General features: G+C 38.4%; 1 protein-coding gene across 1 annotated transcript in view; it reads left to right on the top strand.

The window, feature by feature from the left end:
- Positions 1–21,300, top strand: part of NMD3 (NMD3 ribosome export adaptor) — a 191,253-nt gene that overhangs the window by 78,353 nt on the left and 91,600 nt on the right. The window lies entirely within an intron of this gene.

The raw sequence follows: 21,300 nt of genomic DNA, 5'->3' as shown, positions 1-21,300 counted from the left end.
TTGTCTTGGGTAGCTGCACCCACCTGCCAGATTTTGAAAAGTTTATATAGAGGCCTTCACTGGGTTTAGTCACATATACTGTCCAGATGGTCTCAACAATATCCTGCTTTCTCAAGGTAATGTCCTTGGAACAGTTCCACGGTGGGAATGGTAGGTGGGGTGTATATTCCAAGGACAGGAGACATGGTAAAGAGCCTCTGATTGCCCTGGTTCAGCTTCCGCGTCACGTCTTTTGGATGACCTCCCTCAACACTATTGCATCTAATTCCTGGCTGGAGTCATCAGGAGAGATTTCTTAAAGAAGTTGAGATGAGTCTTGAATGTTGGACTAAATTTTAAGAAGATTGCCTTCTGGGAAGAGAGCCTATTAGAAGGAGAGTCATAGAGGCAGAAACATGCAGAAAATCTTAGGGAGCTTATGTTCTACAGCTCTCTGCTTCCACACTCCAGGACCGTGGGCCTCTGTCATCCTCCCAGTGAGCAATCCCGTTCCAGCCCTGCATCCTCACACATGCTCCTCTTCCTGCTCATGGGTCTCCGCTCTCCTCCAGTCCACTGGCTATCCTGGGAATACTGTTTCCTTAGGAAGAACATCTCTGAGTAGCCAAACTCAAGAAGTCCCACCTGCTGTCTCTCTCTTGTACTGTATTCTTTGCCTTTACAAAAATTTATACATTCATTTGTTTAGCAATTGTTAATATTTGTTGAAGATGTGTTATATTTCAGGCACTGGGTTCCTTTAGTAATTATAAATTTGTGTGTGTTTCTAGTAAACTTTTTATTGAAATACATATACAGGAAAGAGCACATATCAAAATTACAACTTCATGAATAAATGAAACATACACATGTAACCAGCCCCAGATCAAGAAACAGAGTATGACTGGGACCCTCAAAGCCCCATCATGTTTCAAGCCAGAAGGGTAATTATTATTTTGACTTCTAATAGCATAGGGTGATTTTGCCTGCTTTTTGAACTTTTTGTAAGTGACACCATGAAGTATGTACCCCTTTGGGCTTGGGTTTCTTTCCATCTAAAAATGATGTATTTAAGAGTGTGAGAATTTTTTAAAATTATATAAATTTTAGGTGTACAGCATTATAATTTGACATTACAAAAGTGATCAGCACCACAAGTCTAGTTACCATCCCTCATCATATAGTTGACCCCCTTATTTCACTGTCCTTCCAACCTCATTCCCTTCTGGTAACCACTAATCTATTCTCAATATATCTGGGTGTTTTTTTTTAAATTGTTTCTTTTCTTTTTTTCAGATTTCACATATGAGTGAAATCTTATGATGTTTGTCTTTTGCCGTCTGACTTATTTCACTTAGCATAATACCTTCAAGATTCATTCATTTTGTCCCAAATGACAGGATTTCATTCTTTTATGGCTGAGTATATATTCCACTGTATATATAGTGTATATGGTGTGTGTGTGTGTGTATATATATGTATATATATCACTTCTTTACCCATTCATCCATTGATGGATACTTTGGTTATTTCCATATCTTGGCTATTGTAAATGATGCTGCAGTGAACATAGGGGTGCATATGTCTTTTCAAATTAATGTTTTTCTGTTCTTCAGATAAACCCAGAAATGGAATAGCTGGGTCATATGGTAGTTCTATTCCCAATTTTTTTGAGGAAACTCCATACTGCTTTCCCAAAGTGGCTGTACCGATTTGCAGTCCTACCAATAGTGCACAAGGGTTCTCTCTTCTCTGCATCCTCTCTGACACTTATTTTTTCTTGTCTTTTTGATAATAGCCATTCTAACAGGTAGAATGTGATATGTCATTATGGTTTTGATTTGCATTTCCTTGATAATTAGTGATTTTCAGCATCTTTTTGTGTGTCTGTTGGCCACCTGTATGTCTTCTTTGGAAAAATGTCTGTTCAGATCCTCTGCACATTTTTTAATCAGGTTGTTTATTTTTTTTATATTGAGTTATATGAATTCTTTATGTATTTTGGATATCAACTCCTTACTGAATATATGATTTGCATATATCTCTCCCATTCATTAGGTTGCCTTTTCATTTTGTTGATGGTTTCCTTTGCTTTGCAAAAGCTTTTTAGTTTGATGTGGTCCCACTTGTTTATTTTTCCTTTTGTTGCCCTTGCCTGAGGGGACATACCAAAAAAAATACTGCTAAAACTGATGTCAAAGAGCATACTGCCTATTTTCTTTTCTTCAGGTCTTACATTTAAGTCTTTAATACATTTTGATTTTGTTTTTATACATGGTTCAAGAGTGGATTGTGTATTTTAGTGTTACTAATTAGCATCTTTTTATTTCAGCTGAAAGAACTCCTTTCAGCATTTCTTTCTGCTGTTTCAGTAAGGCAAGTCTAGTGATGATGAACTTCCTCAGCTTTTGTTTATCTGGGAAAGTCTTTATCCTCCTTCATTTTGAAACATAACTTTGACAGATGCAAGTAATCTTGGTTGGCAGTTTTTAGACATGAGCCCTTTAAGAGCAGGTTTTTTTGTTCCCTGCAGTCCTTTATTTCTGGGTGTATTTATCATTGGTTTCCAAAGTCAGATGTTTTTAGGGCTTATTTTTCTTATCCAAGATCTAGTGATTGGGGTGCCTGATGTGGAGCTCAGATCTCTCACTCTGCAGGGGAAAGACCCATACTTTTGTTATCCTTCTTGGTTGTGGATCACTGTGGCTGGGGTGTACATTTTTCTTGGTAAGACCGTATCTCTGCCTCTCCTACCTGTCTCAGTGCTGTCCTTTGACCTTTTGTTGTGGAGGCTCTGTTTGTCCAGTTTTCTGGTTCCTTTTACAGGGAATTATTCCATATGCAGTTGTAAATTTGTTGTACTTATGGGAAGAAGTGAGTCAGGGTCCTTCTATGTTGCCATCTTGAGCCCTCCCCCATGTGGGATTTTTTTTTAATGTGTAGATTCTGTTGAAAATCTTGATATTCAAAAAAAGTAGTTTTGGATCTATTCTAAAAATTTTGGTTTCTAAATTAATTAAAATCAGAAGTGTTGATTTTATTGTTAAAGGAAATATTCATTCTTGTAAGACTTGACAGTTTCTACATAAATGATTGTTTGCTAAACAAAGTATCAAATATACATAGTAGTGTAGAAAGAAAATAAATGGGCATAAATAATTATTTACATATCAAAACAATCAACAAAATGAAAAGACAACTTATGGAATGGAAAAAATGTTTGCAAACTGTATATATTTGATAAGAAGTTAATATCCCAAATATATAAAGAGTTCATATAACTCAATAGCAAAACAAACAATCCAACTAAAAAATGGGCAAAAGACCTGAATCGACTTTTTTTCACATAAGATATATGAATGACCAACAGATGTATGAAAAGATGTTCAACATCTCTAGTCACTAGGGAAATGCAAATCAAAATCACAGATGAGATATTACTGCATGCCTGTTAGAGTGGTCATCATCAAAAAGACAAGAGCTAATAAGTTCTTGGGACAATGAGGAGAACGGGGAACCTTTTTGCACTGTTGGTAGGGTTGTGAACTGGTGCAACCACTGTGGAAAACTATATGGAGGTGCCTCAAAAAATTAAAAATAAAACTACTGTATAATTGAGCAATTTCACTTTGGGGAATATATTCAAAGGAAACAAAAACACTACGCCAAAAAGATTTCTGCACCCCTACGTTCATAGCAGCATTATTTACAATAGCCAAGATATGAAAACAACCTAAGTGTCCATCAGTGGAAAAATAGATTTAAAAATTTGTACACACACACACACACACACACACACAGAGTAGAATATTATTCTGCCATAAAAAACAAGGAAATCCTGCCATTTGCAACAACGTAGTTGGACCTTGAGGCATTATGTTAAATGAAATAAATCAGATGGAGAAAGACAAATACCATGTGATTTCACTCATATGTGGAATCTTAAAACAAAACAAGCTCATAGAGGTGGGGTTCCAGGGGAGGTGGAATTGAAAGAAGGTGGTCAAAGGGTACAAACTTCCAGTTATAAGATACGTAAGTACTAGGGATATGATGTACAATATAGTGACCATAGTGTTAACACTGCTGCCTAACAAATCTGAAACAGAGTAAATATTAACAGAGTAAATCCTAAGCGTTCTCATCACCAGGAAAATTTTTTTCTTATTAAAAAAATTGTATCTGTATAATGTTATGATGCTAACTAAATTTATTGTGACATTCATTTCATAGTATATGTAAGTCAAACCATTACACTGTACACCTTAAACATATACAGTGAACAATATCAATTATATCTTAATGAAACTGGAAAAAAAGAAAAAATAATTATTTAACCAATAGCAATAATTTTTTCTTTTTAAAAATTCTTTTTAAAGAATTTTGGATACACAAAGAATGGGAAAATACTGTCATAAGATTTTGCAGCATACAAAAGCATTTGATTCTAATTTATCATTGTTAATACTCCTGTCTTCTTCAGTAGTGTTGGACCTATGTCATCTTCTGTCAATTCATAGATTTATTAAGTGAACCATAAAGCATGCACGTATGTGGGATAGGTCTTGAGTGCAACATCTGCCATGGACTGCTTTAGTAAGACACAGGGCTTCAATGTTGATTTCATTTACTAGGTGTATCCTTTTCTTCTGAGCTGGATCATGTTACCCTTCTGGGGCTTCAGTAGGAATGGATGAGCTGCAAGGTAGACAAATAGTGCAATTAATTACCAGGACAGGCAATAACCAAGGCAAGGCAATTAAGAAAGCCATTCTGACACTGTCAACTTTCAGGGGCTGGGATGGCTTAGGATACACTGGAAGCCACCTTTCCAATGCAGGCCATATTCTCTAGCACTTTTCTGGAGCATCTTTACCTTTTGTTGAAATTGCTGGCCCTGCACCAGCATTGGCTGCCTCAGCCTTAGGTGGGTCATGCTGTTGCCTGTGGTTGTAGCTTGTTCATTTTCTTTGCCATATAACATTCCATTGTTTGAGTCCGCCACAATTTATTGATCCATTTTAATGCTGATGAGTTATTATTTTCTTAAACATCTGTCATTCCTCTATGCTGACTCTCTCAAAATTCAATAGATTTTTGTTGGATAAATGGATACTTAGTAGGTGGTATGAGGTAATGCTGGAGAACTAGTTGGGGCCATATTGTGGAATAATGTATCTGTAGGAAGTGTGCACTAACTCCTTTGGCAAACAAGCCTCAGGAAGAAGAGGTTAAAACTATGGACTATGGAGCCAGACTTTTTGCGTTTGACAGCCAGTTGTATTTACTAGCAATTATTAGCTATGTAACTTGGGGCAACTTACCTAGTCTCTCTGCTTGTTTCCATGTCAAAAACAAATGGTATAATAGAGTGATTCTGAAAATTAAATGAGTTAATATTTATAAATTGCTTAGACTAGCACTCAGTGCATAGTAAATTCTACAGCAGTAATTGTTTAATAAAATGAGGGTCCACTGTAGCTTTTTGAATGGGAAGGTGGCATTTTTGAAGCAGGGTGAAAGGTATAATAAAAGACAGGACCAGTGGTGCAGCTATAGCTACTGCTTTAGTTAGGCTGATTCTCATTGACCCAAGGTGTATTGCCTGCATAAGAAACACTGGTGAGCAACTCACATGCAGAGAAAAAACTTGTAAATTAGAATGAGAACTTTACAGTTCACAGATTCCGTTCTTTGCATCCATAGACAAATTGTGAGTAGGTGGTTTGGCATTATAACCTGTAATTAGTAAACTTTCATCCTTTATAACCACCAGTTAGTGAGTAATCTGTAGTTATTATAGCAGTGGAATTTCAGATCAGCAGGAGAGGGATTTCTTTCCATCCCGCTGAAATGGCACAATGTAAAAATCTCCCTTTGCTGCCTATGCATAAGGCTGGTCTGTTGAGATTTGCAGGAATTTCCACTGGAAGTTTCCTGCAGTGAAGTTGTGTTGTGCTAGGTTATCCCACTGTGGCCAAACTATGAAACAGTAAATTTAAAGGAGTCTGGGAAGAAACAGGTGCTACACTCCAATAGCATGATTTGAAAAGGGTGGAAGAAAAGGACGATTTATGAAGTTAGGAAAAACAACCAAGAATAGTGCAGAACCTTAGACTAGAAACCTTAGGAAGACTTGACCACCTTAGACTGAAGGGGCCGTGGGAGGGAGGGCTTACCAGAACCCAAAGAGGGCTGAGGACAGAAGCTGTGGGCTTTGGTAGAGGGGGCATCTAACCAACGGCTCCCTGCTAAGGAGGGAGCTGTGAGAATGAATACCGGACTGCCTCTTACCCCACCCTCCAGTCTCCTGCCAGCATGCCACTTGGCTGAACCTGTCTGGAGGTTGCAAGGTGTGGGGGTCTGTGGATGCAGTTCATAAGGGTCAGCCTTCCTTAGGCACAGAGCAGGTGGAGAAGGCAGAGGCATGGACCTGAAGGAGCAAATAACAAATGTCCAGCAGAAACAGGGAACCAGGATGTGGGCCAGACAGCCCATTTGGCTACTTCCAGGGTCAACCTAACCTCACAAGACAACTGCAATTAATATTTATAGTAATAATTGGTACAGTAAAAATATGGTCTTTATCTGTTGGGCATCCTGTATGGGCTAGGCCATGTACTTGGCATGTTGCATACTTTGTTTAATTTTCACAATATTTCCGTAGCTAGAATCATTCCTATCTTGCAGATTGGGAAAATTGAGGTTTAGAGAAATTAAGTAACTTCCCCAAATCCTATAGCTCATAAGAAGCACGAGAATCAAAGTTTAATACCATGTTTTCTGAAGCCAAAGTCCATGCCCTTTTTACCAGCTTCAATAATCTACTGATCCTTTTGGTTTATGCATTCGCTTAGTGTTTTCCACTCAGATGAATTTATTTTTATAAAAATTGAAAGAATACAGAAATTATAGTGAAAAGTTCAATTTCATCTTTGTCTCTCAAAACACGTCCCTCCTCAGGAGTTATCACTGTTAACGGTGGGATAGGTCTTCTTCCAGACTCTTTTTCCCTACATGTTTATAAATTTGCATATTCATAAGCACATATATAGCTATTCTATTGTACATAAATAGGATCATCTTGTTTATAACTTGCTCAACTCCTTTTTACTCTGGCCTTTCTCCCCCCTCTTTGGACCCTTCCCTGGCATAATGACTTGAATTATGTTATTATCCTGTGGCTTAAATACATGCAGTTATAAAATTAGTTATAAAATCCCTTGTGCTTCAAGGTAGTATACAACTATAAAACCCAAATAAATGAGGGACCAACAAAATTTCAAAATAAAAAATTAAATTATCAATGTTAATATAATACAGTTTAACATAATTAAAATAAAATTATCAGTGGTTTGGTTTAATAATAGGAAGATGTTTTATTTTATTTTATTTTATCTTATTTTATTTTATTTTATTTTATTTTTTTCCTGCCTGGTGTATATATATATATTTTAACTGAAGTACAGTTGATTCACTATGTTGTGTGAATTTCTGGTGTACAGAAAAGTGATTTATTTATATATGTATATATATATATAGATATTCTTTTTCAGAAGATGTGTATTTTTTACTTGACTTGATCCTGTTGATTTTGAATATGATAGACCATAATTTATGTCATCATCATTATCATTTTATTATTTTTCCTTTTAAACAGTAAACAACACACTCTCTTTTGATCCTGTGTGGGGTCAGTGTAATAGTGAATGCCCAAACATACTGAAACATTTGCAAAGGGCCATTTAACAAAAATATTTTCCAAGTCTCTCTACAGTTACATGTTCCAGTAATGGACTTTTTGCAAGCTGATTAGTACAAAGGGAGACATGTAGAAAGAATCCACTTTTTTCCTGAATGGTACTAACAATTATACCACTATATATGGAGCGATGTGTATAGTATGACACAATTCTCCAGAAAATGTTTCCCTCCTCAAACTATTGTTAAGTGACTGCATAGCACAAAATGAGGTAATTCAGCCTCCAGTTGACCTCGGTGCCTCATTTCCATTCTAAGTATGCCTCAATTCTTTCCTTATTAGGTTGCTCCATTAGAGGATATTACTGCATACTGTCATTTTTATGTTGTTTTAATACATGAAAATGTCTTACAATTTTGAGTATCACTGCAAATCTCAAGATTTATCTTTATCATTGGTTAAAATAAAACACCTCAGTGCAATAGCAGATACAGAATGTTGTCACTTGGATGTTAGGACATGCCGGCTCAAATGCATTCAGTGATGCCTATTAGCACATAGAAGTTAAATGTTATCCCTTCTAATGATCAATTGATAATAACCTGATTATAAACTACGGTGCAAAAATGCGGCACTGGGATTAGCAGCTGTTTGTGGGTGTTGAGTGGTCATCCAGATTGACCCAGAAAATACCTATGTTATTTTTTTCAAGAGTTTCAATCATATGAGAATGATGATAATAATCTCAAGGTATTTGTGGATACCGCCCCTGCTGCCTCCGTGTAAGTGAGCATTTCCCACTTTGAGAATCACTGTGCACTAGGTTCTACTTTCCTGCATGGGGTACCAAGGCCATCAGGAAAGCAGTTATCACTCTGCTAGTTTGTACTGTAGCTTGAGGCCCTTTTTTCCTGTTTCAGGATATACTCAGTTACTATAAAAGATAAGAGGGAAAGACATAACGGTGGTTGTATTGATAGGTAATGGCCTCAGAAATGTAGTATCCATGCCATGCAGGTGGCATGAGTGCCAGAAATGTGTTTTGTTTCTAGATCATTCCTTGAGATTCAGTATGGGAGTATCTTATTGAAAGGAAAGTGTCCCCTTAAAATGCTTCTTGTTTACAAAATTACTGAGAGTTAAGAAAGATACAAAAGCTTAATTTTCCCTTTTATCTCTCTCTCCCTCCTTTCCTTCTTTCCCTTTCTCCTCTCCTCCTCTTCCTTCTCCTACTCATCCTCTTCCTTCTTCTTTTTTTCTGAAAAATATCCTTTAGACTGCCTTTTTTCACTTTGAAGTATAAAACAGAAATATTCTCAAGTTAATAAAGCTTTTAGGGGCAGAGTTGTTATTAGACTAGGATCTCTAAGACTCCCAAGACTGTGTTCTCCATACTAGACATCTGATATCATAAATCAAAATTATATTTAGAATCATTCAGCCTTACAGAATTCCAATTAACAAATATAGAAGAAATGAGGGAAATTTAGAATCACCATTAGGCAAATACCACAGTAATAATTGTTGCAGGTAAGAGCCACTGATGGATAAAATCAGTGGGTGAAAATTGAGGTAGAAATGGAATATGAGGAAAATCTCCAAATTATCACCCCCTAGGGAAAATGGTAACTTGCAATGGTAATTTGCAGTGAAGAAATGCAAAAGGTGCCACAGTAGCCAAGTGGTCGAGGTCAGTGTCTCTGGTATTGAGACATATTAATATCATGTACCTCTTGATACGATGTACTGAGAAGGACACAGCATCACTTTTGCTGTAATCTTGCCAAAAAAGGTAAAAACCTCCCTTTAATCATGAGAAAATATCTCATAATCCCAAATTGAGGGACATTCTGCAACATACCTGTCCAGGAGGGAAAGGGGATGGGAAGGGATAAATTGGGAGTTCGAGATTTGCAGATACTAATTACTATATACAAAATAGATAAACAAAGAACCATATTCAATATCTTGTGTTCAATTTAGCATAAAGAACCATATTCAATATCTTGTAGTAACCTTTAATGAAAAATATGAAAAGGAGTATATATATGTATGTGTATGACTGAAACATTATACTGTACACCAGAAATTGACACAACATTGTAAACGGACTATACTTCAATTAAAAAAAAGAAACTATCAATATCATGAATGATAAAATTGCAGGAGACTAAGGGCGCAACCAAATGCAATGTGGGATACTGAGTTGATCCTGGAACAGCAAAAGGACGATAAGGGAAAGACTAGAGAAATTCAAATAAGATCTGTAGTTCAGTCAATAGTATTGGCTGAATATTGGTGTATTAATTTCCTGGTTTTGATCATTGTGCTAAGGTTATACAACATGTTAACATTCGAAGAAGCTGAGTAAAATGTATGGAAACTGCTATTTTCGCAACTTTCTGGCAAGTCTAAAGTTATTTCAAAATAGAAAGTTAAAAAAAGTAAAGAAAAAATTACTCAGGACAGAGGTTCTCTCCTCTTGAGAAGGGAAAAAAGTTGGAAATCTTTAGGGCCACCTTTAGAGGGTCAGGCAAGTTGGCAGGGTAAAGTTCTTTGAGAATATTTGTACATTGTAGTTCGAGTGAGGAGTTGTCTTGATTTTATTTTGTCTTCCCTTTCCCATTCTCCATCAAAATAGTTTACTTTTCCTTGACAAGTGTGATTAGAAAATTGTGTTGTATTTTAAATGTTATTATAAAATTCTGAGCATACAGTTTTTCCTGTTAAGAACTCATTTCCAGCTTTACAGGGAGATAAAATGAGTTTGGGTTCCCTCAGTTATCTGTGGTAGTCTGCTTTTAGGGACTGTATCTCATCTTTTAAATGAGTTACAGTTGTATTTAAATCTGATCAAATTAATCAATCAGCAAATGTCTACTTACTGCTTTCTGAGGACTCAGAACATAGCCATAGTCCTTAATAAGCTCCACAATCTCTTTGCAGAAACTAAGTGAACATAGAGCAGCCAGGGCAAAACCCTAAATGAAGCCCTGAATGAGCTCATGGTGCAGCATTAAAGTGCTGTTGGGGAGAGGAGGTTAGGGGGCTGGAATGGCCACACTAATTTCTTGCGTAAGAAATTCTTTAACTGTCAGTACATCAAGTTGTGTATCTTAAACATACACAATTTTTGTGTGTCAAAGATATCTCAATAAAGCTGTTTTCTAAAAAAGAAAGTATTTGATCTCAGTTGAACTGTGGGCACAATTTCATAGATGGTGAGGAAGGAAAGGATTCCAGATAGGGAGAGAAGAAGCCACCACTCGAGTGGCCAATGAGAGAATCAGCCTGCCTGGAGTGGGCAGTGCATGTTGACCTGAGGCTGAATTAGTAGCCAGCAGTAGGGGAAGAGGAGAGACTGGATTATGGAGATTCCTGAACACTAGGTCAAGGATATTAGAGTACCAGCCTTTTGCAGATAACAGAGAGCCTTTGCATGTTTGGAAATAGGGAGGCTATTGTAATAATCCAGATAGGACCTGAGGCCTTGCCATGTTTGCACGTTGACAGTGGGGATGCAGAATGGATATGACATACAATATCATAGGAAATATTCATGATTTGATGACTGTGAGGAATATGGAGAGGAGTCACAGAGGACTTGAAGATTTTAGGCTCATGTAGGTGGATGCCATTACCACTGACAGCAGGAAGTTCAGGAGGCAAAGGAATTTAGGGAAAACGGATATCATTTTGGTGTCAAGTTTGAGATATTGCAAGAGATTCAAATGAAAGTGTTTTAAAGTGTTTTAATAATAGTTTTATAAACTCATTCATTCATTCAGCAGACGATCACCTGCTTTGTGCCAGAACATGAGGCTAGGTTCTGGAGATACAAAAACCTATGATATGGGGTTTAAGGGAGTCTGGTAGAGACAGGTATACAGGCTGTGTTTGTAGGGAGACTAAAATGTTTCTAGGGGCACAAAGGAGGGACAGTTTCCCCAAGGTTTTGGGAATATGGGACTACAGGTCAGGCAAAATATGGAAGATCTGAAAATTTCGGAGTCATTAGCCAGAAGTGGTAAGTAGTATCCTAGAATGGCTGAGTCCCATTTCAATGAAGGAAAAAGGGCAGACAGTCAAGGTGTGAGTCCTGCTGATACTCTCACTGAGAGAAGAGGAGAAAGTTGAGTCAGTGACAGAAATGGAGAAAGTACTGGAAAAGCTGCAGGAGAATTTGTAGTGGTGTCACAGACACTGAAGAGAGCGTTTCAAGGAAGAGAGATTTGACAATTGTTTGGATTTTGAAACAGCTTTGAGGGGATCATTTCAGTGAAGTAGAAAGGGCAGAAGTTGGAGAGTAACTAGAGAGGAAATAAAAGCATTGAGCACTCATTTGAAAAGTAGGTAATTAAAGAAAGCTACCAAATAGGAAGGTAACCAGAACGGGCACCAAGAGTGAGTGCAATAAAATCTCCACTCATTCACTCCACTCAAAAATGTTGATTGGGGGTTGGGTACAGCTCAGTGGTAGAGCACATGCTTAGGATGCACAAGGTTCTTGGTTCAGTCCCCAGAACCTCCATTAAAATAACAAACAAACAAACAAATCTAATTACCTCCATCCCCCCAAGAAATAATTTTTTAAAAAAGAAAAATAATGTTTAATGTTGATTCATTTGCCAGGCACTGGGATGGGTACTTCATATACATTTTCTCTTTCAGTCCTCACAGTTTTTTGAGTGGGTATTATCTCTTCAGCAAACATTTACTGAGGTCTGCTTGGTGCCAGGTGGTATTCCAGGTGATGAGGATACCATAGTGGACAAAAATAGACACGGTTCCTTGCCCTCTTGGACCTTATTTTCCAAAGGGAGAATTGACATTACATAAATTATGTCACATTATGGAAAATTACAACAAAGAAAGTGTATTACGGGACTAGTGATCATTCAGATAGGGCTGTGCCCAGATTCACCTTTGTCCTGTGAACAAAAGTTTTGCTAAACAAATTAACGGGGGAAAGGCCATGACATCTTTATGAGAAATAGTCCATTTTGCAGAGAAGTGTGCAAATGGGTACACTGGGTTTGCTGTGACTTTTAGGGCCACTATGATTGTGGGTACTGATGTTAGATGACTTCGAGTGGAGACTTGTTCTGTTGCCCTCCTGAATTTTTTAATTCAGCAAAAGTACCTTTTCAAAGTCAAGAATGGTTCCCTAAGAGTGTGCTCCAAAAGGGATGCAGCTGGTGTTTAGCAGTGAACCTGGGAAGCTGGATCAGGCTGACCAAATGTCCCTTCCATCCCAACCTCTCAGGGGCAGCCTGGAATTTAGAACTTTCAGACCCTCCTTACTGCGGTGGGGACCATGGAGTTTCCAGGCAGCATTCCCACTCCAGCCTCTGGAGTTTCTCACTTGGTTTTGACCGCCTCTTTCTATTCTCCTAGCTCCTGATTATTTTCCTTTTTGTCCAGATCCTGATCTCAGGTTTTTTTTTTTTTTTTTTCAGGTTTAGCCAATTCCTTTTTTTCATTTTTTATTGAAGTGTAGTTAGTTTGCAATATTGTGTCAATTTCTGATGTACAGCATGTTTCAGTCATACATATACAAACATATATTTGTTTTCATATTCTTTTTCATTACAGGTTACTACAAAATATTGAATATAGTTCTCTGTGCTATACAGAAGGAACTTGCTATTTATCTATTTTATATATAGTATCAATATCTGCAAATCTAGACCTCCCAATTTATCTCTTCCCACCCTCTTTCCTCCCTGGTAACCCTAAGTTTGTTTCCTATGTCTGTGAGTCTGTTTCTGTTTTGTAAATAAGTTCATCTGTGTCTTTTCTTTTTTTTCTTAGATTCTACATATGAGTCATATCATACAGTATTTTTCTTTCTCTTTCTGGCTTACTTCACTTAGAATGGTGCTGACCTCAATTTTTAACTCCTGCTCCGTAAACTGAAATCACCTCTGACTGGTTTCTTGTTTCTGAGTTGGTTTCCGTCTCTGGAAGAGTCAGGCTCCCACCCTCCTGATAGGTCTCATCATTTTTTCATCATCTGGGGGGCAGGCAACTTCAAGTTTCCAGGATATCAGATCGACCTTTGAGCTTGGTTTGAGTGTCCTACTTTGGTAATTAACTCAGAGGCATTCTGGTGTGGCTTTGAAGAAATGAGAGCAATTGTGTCCTCCTTGCATTTCTTGTCTGAGCTTCTCAGTGCTTGCAGCTCTAATGAGTGAATGTGTCTTACAAGGCTTGTGTCTTTGTGTGTCTGTGGAAAAAAGTCACCACTAAGGTCACGTTGAAAATTATTCCTTATTACAGTAAATTTGAAAAATGTGACTGTTAAATAAAAGTCATGGTCAGCAAACCAGAAATACAAATAGGGTTCCAAAGTGGTCCCTTTTTATTCTCTCTCTGACCAACATGCTTTTCTGTTAGCCCAATCATCCCTAAACGAAGTCTCAGAGTATATAAGTGGAACCAATTTTTATTTGTCTGGAACTCACCAAAATGTAGCATCTTTTCCCTCACATCCTCATAGAGTTACTGGCTCATTGCCTTTGATTTATTGGAGAGTCTTAAGCTCTTGACTGTAAGAGGAAACTACTTCCCTCACTCTCTTGCCCTGAAATACTTTCTCCTTTCCTAGTCATATGAGTTTTATTAAATCTTTCTCTCCCTTTCTAACAACCCAAGATATCACCTAGAAGTAACATTTTAAGCCTTTCATACATAAAGCAAGTTACCATAATTATGACAGGACTGAATTTTTTTTTTTTTTTTGAGTTTCAGGAAAATTTAATCTGAATCCATTCACTTTATATTTAAGTTCATGAGTCACACCCACATTATGTCCCTGGTAAAAATTCTGAGCTGCCACAGCAAAAAGCAGAAAGAGCCCACCTCCATAGGATTGTCTGTCTATGGGCCTAGGCTTGCTTTCCAACCCCAAACAGAAAGGCCTGACTCAGCACCCTCTGGGAAAGTCAGCCTTTGATTCAAAAAGATGTTGTTCAGTGATGGTTATTACCTTCCCCAGCCATACCACCAGCCCCCCAGGAAATCTGAGGAAGGGACACCAGAAGGGTAAGACATTCCTTTCACCAGGAAGATGACTAGCTCCAAGCAAGAGATGGGTCATTTGGTGCCACAGGGGGAAAGATAATTTAGCCGTTGTGTTCATGGAAGACTTTCAGTGTCACTAGGGCCTGGAGCCAAATGTAATCCCCCCAGGCTGTGGGTGGGATGCAGGGTCAGCCCGCAGGACAGGGTCACAGTCAGTCTGTGGCCTTGGCTAGGCACTCTGTAGTTGAGCTTGGGTCCAAACCAGTCTCCACAGTCACGATGGCCCTGTGCTGTGAGGGTGGTGTCCATGGGTGGAGGTCCATGTCCTGCAGCTCTCTCAAGGCCATGAACGTGACTTGGAAGAGGCAGTGCAAAGAAGCTGCTGTGCTCAGGCTCGGCCTGTGCTGTTGGGGGCCAAGCGGGACAAGTCGAGCTTGTCGAACTGAGACAGGCCAGGACCTGGGGCTCTTTACTGCAGCGCTTGCACCTGCACCTCAGCAAGAGTCTCCTCCAGCCACAGAAAGAAAGAAACTGTAAGAGACTAAAAGTAGCTACACCCATGCCCAGTTGGGGCAGTTTTAAACCGTAAGACACTAAAAGGCCACAAGCCCACTGCCATTCCTGAGATGCTGAGAGCAAAGGTGGGGGTACTGCATATGATCCCTGCACACAGCACCACCAAGGGGCAGGCAGACCACCTAAGCTACGGCTCCTGCCCAACCCACCCATCCACCCTTACCCTTGCCCCATTTAAGGATCCAGCCTGCCCTCCTCGGAAAGCGAACAACGGCACCTGTTCCTCGTGTTTGCTTCCTCGTGCTGCAGCCAGCACGAGTCCCAGTAAAGGCTTGCCTGAATTTCTTGTCTGGTCTCTTAACAATTTCTGTTGATTAAAGAGTCCAAAGAACCGGAGTCTGTCACAGATCTCCTTGGGACTTACGGCATTGCCCCCAAGGAGGATCAGCCCTTGTGGTACTAGTGTCCAGGCAAAGAGACCTTCTAGTGGCTGAGGACACTTTCCAGTTCCACCAGGGGTGATTCGCATTTCCTGCTGCTTCCCTCAGCAGTGGCCCAAGGTTTCTTCTCCTCCACTCCCTCTGCCAGGCACTGCGGCCGGGGACTGCACTTTCCGCTCCAGGGCTGCCATCATAACCCGAGTACTGAACTTTATTCTTGCAGGCAATTTAATGTTTTCTTTGAGTTTTAGGGAGGGATAGTCAATTCCGTTTGTAAAAGGATGTATTTTGGGGTCCAAGCAAATATAACCAATTGGCAAGGGAGAATGTTTGTATTAGAGAACAGACTGCTCTTAATTGCTGATTTTAATGTGGTTAATTGGTATTTATCCTTTAATAATTCAGTAACTCAGGCATCACTTCATGTAGGAAGCCTTCTCTGAGTTTCCCCACCCCCATCCAAATAGACTGAGTGAGCAAACCAGGATGCATGCTCATCCTGTATAAAGTTATTTCTAAATCTCAACATGTTTACCACATTGATCTCCTGTAATCACACAATCAGTATATGATATAATGAAAAAAAAATATGGTGTAGAGGATAGCTGATATGGATATTCAGAAGAAGGTATCTTTTTATCCACTGGTTAAATACATTTCCTCTGGAGCAGACTGCCTTGGTTCAAATTCCACTTCTCTCACTGACTGTAACCTTGAGCAAGTCACTTAAACAATCTGTGCCTCAGCTTTCTGCATCTGTAGAATGGGGATATTAATAGTATCTACCTAACAGGGTTGCTGTGAGGATTAAATGAGTTACATATGCAGAATGCTTACAACAGTGCCTGACACATAGTATATGCTACCTAAATATTACCAATTATTATTATGGCATGTGGTTGGTCAAGTAGAAGAAGGGGAATTTGAAATAGAGCTAAAGGGTAAGTGTGCTGGGTAAAGACAGCCATATGCCAGTATGTGGGTACACTCTTTTTTAAGGCTGTAGAGGTTAGCAGTTAAGGTGGTGTAAATAGTTGTTCTCATTTTACTTCTACTGGTCTCCATTCACTACATTGGCTTTGGAAAGTAATTCTCTGGTGTTTGGCCCAGTGGAATTTAAACTCCATTTTCCTTCTCCTGCTCTCATGACGGACACTGATATGTTGATAATGGTATTCATTCCAGTGAGCAGATGCAGCCTCAGAATGCATCGTGACTTGCCCAAGGTGCCATATAGCTAGCCAGAGCAAGAAATAAAACTTGGGTTTTTCTATTCTCTGGTTTGTATTTGTCTTTCCATCATATATGACTGGTATTTATTTTCCTAACATATCACTTGGTTAGCTTAGTTTTTAATTACATTGGTGTAGGTTTTAGATGGTTCAATATATATATATATGTATATGTATATAAATATATGTGTGTGTGTGTATGCGTATGTGGGTATATATTGTCTAAAGTTCATATATAACAGAAGTAAAACCAATGAATCATTGAAGTAGTAATCAGTAAAAGTTCATTGTGCACACACTTCAGAGACAGTTTACGAACCAAAAGCACTCAAACCAAACATAGAATGAGGCTCAGGGTACATTGTTATACAGCAATTTTTATAGTAGGAAGGCAGTGACTATTATTCATCAAGATTGGCTATGGTATTAGAATTTTCTTAAATAATAGGAAATTGGTTAGTGGCTACCCACATCAGTTTTGGGAAAAGTTTTTTAAGTTTTGCTAATGATTTTCAGAGGCATAAGTAAGAAATAACCCAGGTAAATTAGTGTTGCAAAATAAGCTAAATTAATCTTTGCTTGTATGATTAAACTGGTTCTGTCTGCTCAGGAAGTTTTCAAGGTTGGTCTCCATTTGTTTTTGATTTTAACAATGTTGTGTCATATATATGTATGTGTGTATATATATAATGTTATATGTGTGTGTATGTGTGTGTGTGTATATATATATATATATATATATATATATATATATATATATATATATATATATATATATATAACATTAAAGACCTATAGCTGCAAGTAATAAAAAACAAAAGGAAACAAGTACAATCATTCATCCAGGTGATGCCCTACAACATTATAGTGAAATTCACCAGCCTTGCTTGCTCTGCAGCAGGCTGATGGCACTATCTATCTGGCTTAACCAAATTACTGTGACATGATCTTGTACTCAAGTTGCAAATAAAAAAGCTCCACTAGGCTCATCAGCAGCAGATTGAGTATACTTAAAGCTTCATGCCTATAAGCATAAATTGTGATATTTTGCTGCTTTTAAATGATGCATGATGAAATGATTGAGGACATCATTACGTGAAACGATATCCAGCAGGGAGTGTGATGTTCTTAACGATTTAGCACTTCGAGCTCTTCTGGGAGTGTTAAGTACCTTTACTGAAGAACTGCAGGGAAGTGGTGTTTGTTACAATTGAACTGTATCTAGAAAAGCAGTGGAGCCTTGACCATATCAATGACATGTTCAGGGAACCTGGCAAATGGGAGAGAGCAAGTGTCCAGCTGTAAGCTGGATCTGAGTGACTTAATTAACATTGTTGAAGCCCTAGTAAAGTGGTTCTCAGTCTTGCCTGAATATTAGAATCAGTCACCTGGGGAGCTTTTAAACTACCATGACTGGGGCCCCCTCCAGGGACTGTGATTTAATTTTTCTGGGTGAGGTCAGACATTGGTGGTTTTTAAAGCTCCCAGATGATTCTGATGTCTAGCCACAGATGCTCTGTTAGTTTCTGGTGTACAGCAAAGTTCTTCATACACACACACACACACACACACACACACACACATACACATACACATATATTCTTTTCTGTATTCTTTTTTTACTATGGTTTATTACAGGATACTGAATATAGTTCCCTGTGCTATACAGTAAGACCTTGTTGTTTATCTGTTTTATATATAGTAGTGTATATCTGCTAATCCTGAACTCCTAATCTGTCCCTCCCCCACCCCCTTTCCCCTTTGGTAACCGTAAATTTGTTTTCTATGTCTGTGAGTCTGTTTCTGTTTCGTAAATAAGCTCATTTGTGTCATATTTTAGATTGTGATATCCTATGGTATTTGTCTTTCTCTTTCTGACTTACTTCACTTAGTACCATCAAAGCCTTTTCAAGCTCTAGAATTAGTGTTGGGCTATCTTAATCCCTAGGAACAGCCCTACTACTGATGTTTTGGTTAGTCAGCTTTGATGGTGCAAAGTACCTAGAGAATAACATTCTGTTTCTTGGTGGAAAATTAGAGTCCTTTCTTCCCATCAGAAGTATAAAGACTCTTGATGAGATATAGTGAAGCTTTAAAAGCTGGAGAAAACAGTAAAAATATATAAAGTTTGTTTCCATCAACCTCTCAAAAAGAGGGCAGCCAATCAGCTCTGGAAACAACTTTCCCAAAATGAGGAGAAAATTTCCTTTAGGTGAGTTAGATGTGTTTTAAAAAAAGACTTCATGTATTTTTATATATTTAATGGAATTACCCCTTTGATCCAACCCATAAGCAAGATGTGTTGACTTTCTAGCTCCAAATATATGTCACATCAGACTGCATATCTCTGTCTCTGTTGCTGCCACCTTAGTCCAGCTCTTATCTGCATTGGGTCCCCCTACTCAGACTCATGCCCCCATCCTATCCCTTCTCACACAACAGCCAGTGTCCTCATCTTACAGTGTAAATGACATCACCCCCCTGCTTAAAGACTTGCGATGGGAGAAGTTTGAATTTTCCCCTAATGCAGTCCCCATGTTTCCTACCATCCCCAACCCTCTGTTACATTCTCTCCGGCACTCTTTTATTTCTTCCATAAGACCTTAGCACTATTTGTAAATAGTTCATTTGCTTATTTTTTTCTTGTGTCATCTTGCCTACCAGATTGTATGATTCATAGATGCAGGGATGTTTCCGTTTCTGTCTCGTTCATCTTTGTTTCCTAGTGGCAAGCTCAGTCGCTAGCACATGGTGAACTTTTTCCCCAGCATTTTTTTAAATAAAAAATTTCAAACATACAGTAAATTTAAGAGAGTTTTACAACAAATACCTGAAAACCTACACCCTAGTTTTAACTGTACTTTATTACATATCTGCACGTCTCTATTTCTCTCTCTACTCATTGACACATGGTTGGCTTTTAACAAATTTGTTGAGTGAATGGGTAAATGAAAATGTTATTTTGGTCAATACCCAGAAGTTGTTCATCCTGAGATTGGCCCAATACTGAGCTTCCTTGATACTTAGCTTCCTTGTTTCCATGTGGACACAGGGTATGGGGAACTATGCCATGTTCCCTAGGATGTGTATCTATCTCCTCAGCTCTGTTTCAGGCACTGGGCCATTTACTGGGGATTCAGAAATAAGAACAAATTTCATGCCTTCCAGGGGCACGTGCTCTACAAGTTGGAGGACCCAAGTATATTAATGATAGAAGAAGAAAGAAGTAGAAATGTGGACTAGTGATTTTTTTTTCACACAAAACATATGAATAAAAACTGACTAGTGTTCTCTTGATGTTAAAACTGTCTGATTTCTTGGCATTTTGTATTTTTTTGTTGCACAAGTAGATAAAAGCAGTTATTGACTTGGCTAATACCAGTGAAAGAACATTTTATGATTTCTAGTTTAGGGAGAGACATATTCAAACACATTTGAACCATGAAAATCTTAGCTTTTCTTTTCTTTCGTTCTTTTTTTTTTTCTTTTTTTTTTTTTTGAATGTTCTGTACCTACCATTGAAATATACAAATAATAGAAGCAAAAGAAAAGCATGTAAAAAATGTTCCTAATCTAGGCCAACTATGGTCAAGGTAGAGAGCATCTCTGCCTGGTCTAGAAATTGACAGAGCTGGCAGGACAGGTAGAGTTTATTCCCTTCTGCATGCAGATAGGTTTTTTCCAAACTATGTTTGATTATGTTTTTGGAGCCTATATTTATTATTTTGATTTCTCAGAGGAAATGCTTCCCTTTGAAGTGACATCCTGGGGCAGTGCTTTGCAATATCCTTTATTAAGTTTTACTGTGTCTATTCACATTTATCTTAATTCTTATTTTTAGAAGGAGGATTATAAGAAGGTCAATGCAGTATCTTTGTGATTGAATTCCAAGAGTACTTAGTAGGGGTCTGTGTATATAAGGGTGTTGAATCATTGTGAACTGGGAATGCATCCAAGTTCATGCTTAACTGAGACTTCTCTGTTAAATATTTAAAAGTGAAAGCAATCTTTCAAAACAGGCATATGGGCCTGGACAGCACAGAAATGGGTAAACACAGCACTATATAAACAGCAAAGGCAGTTGTTGGGACCTGGTCTTGTTCCTCCGACCTTGGCTATATCCTCAGCTCCTCACCTCTTTTACCGATGGGGTCCTGCTTCCTTACGTGTTGATGACCCCCATCCCATTAACTTTCATTTGCTCATGATGTCCTCCCATGGGCTTCAATGCGGCAAGTGTTTCAGGGCCCAGTGTGTTCCTGACCTGGATTTGTTTCCTGGCTTTGTCACTAATGGTTAAAGGATCTTGAATGAGAAATGTACCTTTTCCAAGTTCTAGGTTCCTTACCTGTAACTAAGAGACCTTAATACCAAATTCAACTTGTAAAATGTGTCCACCTTGGAG

Source organism: Camelus ferus, chromosome 1, assembly GCF_009834535.1.
Source record: "Camelus ferus isolate YT-003-E chromosome 1, BCGSAC_Cfer_1.0, whole genome shotgun sequence".
NCBI lineage: Eukaryota > Metazoa > Chordata > Mammalia > Artiodactyla > Camelidae > Camelus > Camelus ferus.
The sequence above is the reverse complement of the archived record's forward strand: the minus strand, read 5'-3'. Positions and strand labels throughout refer to the sequence as shown.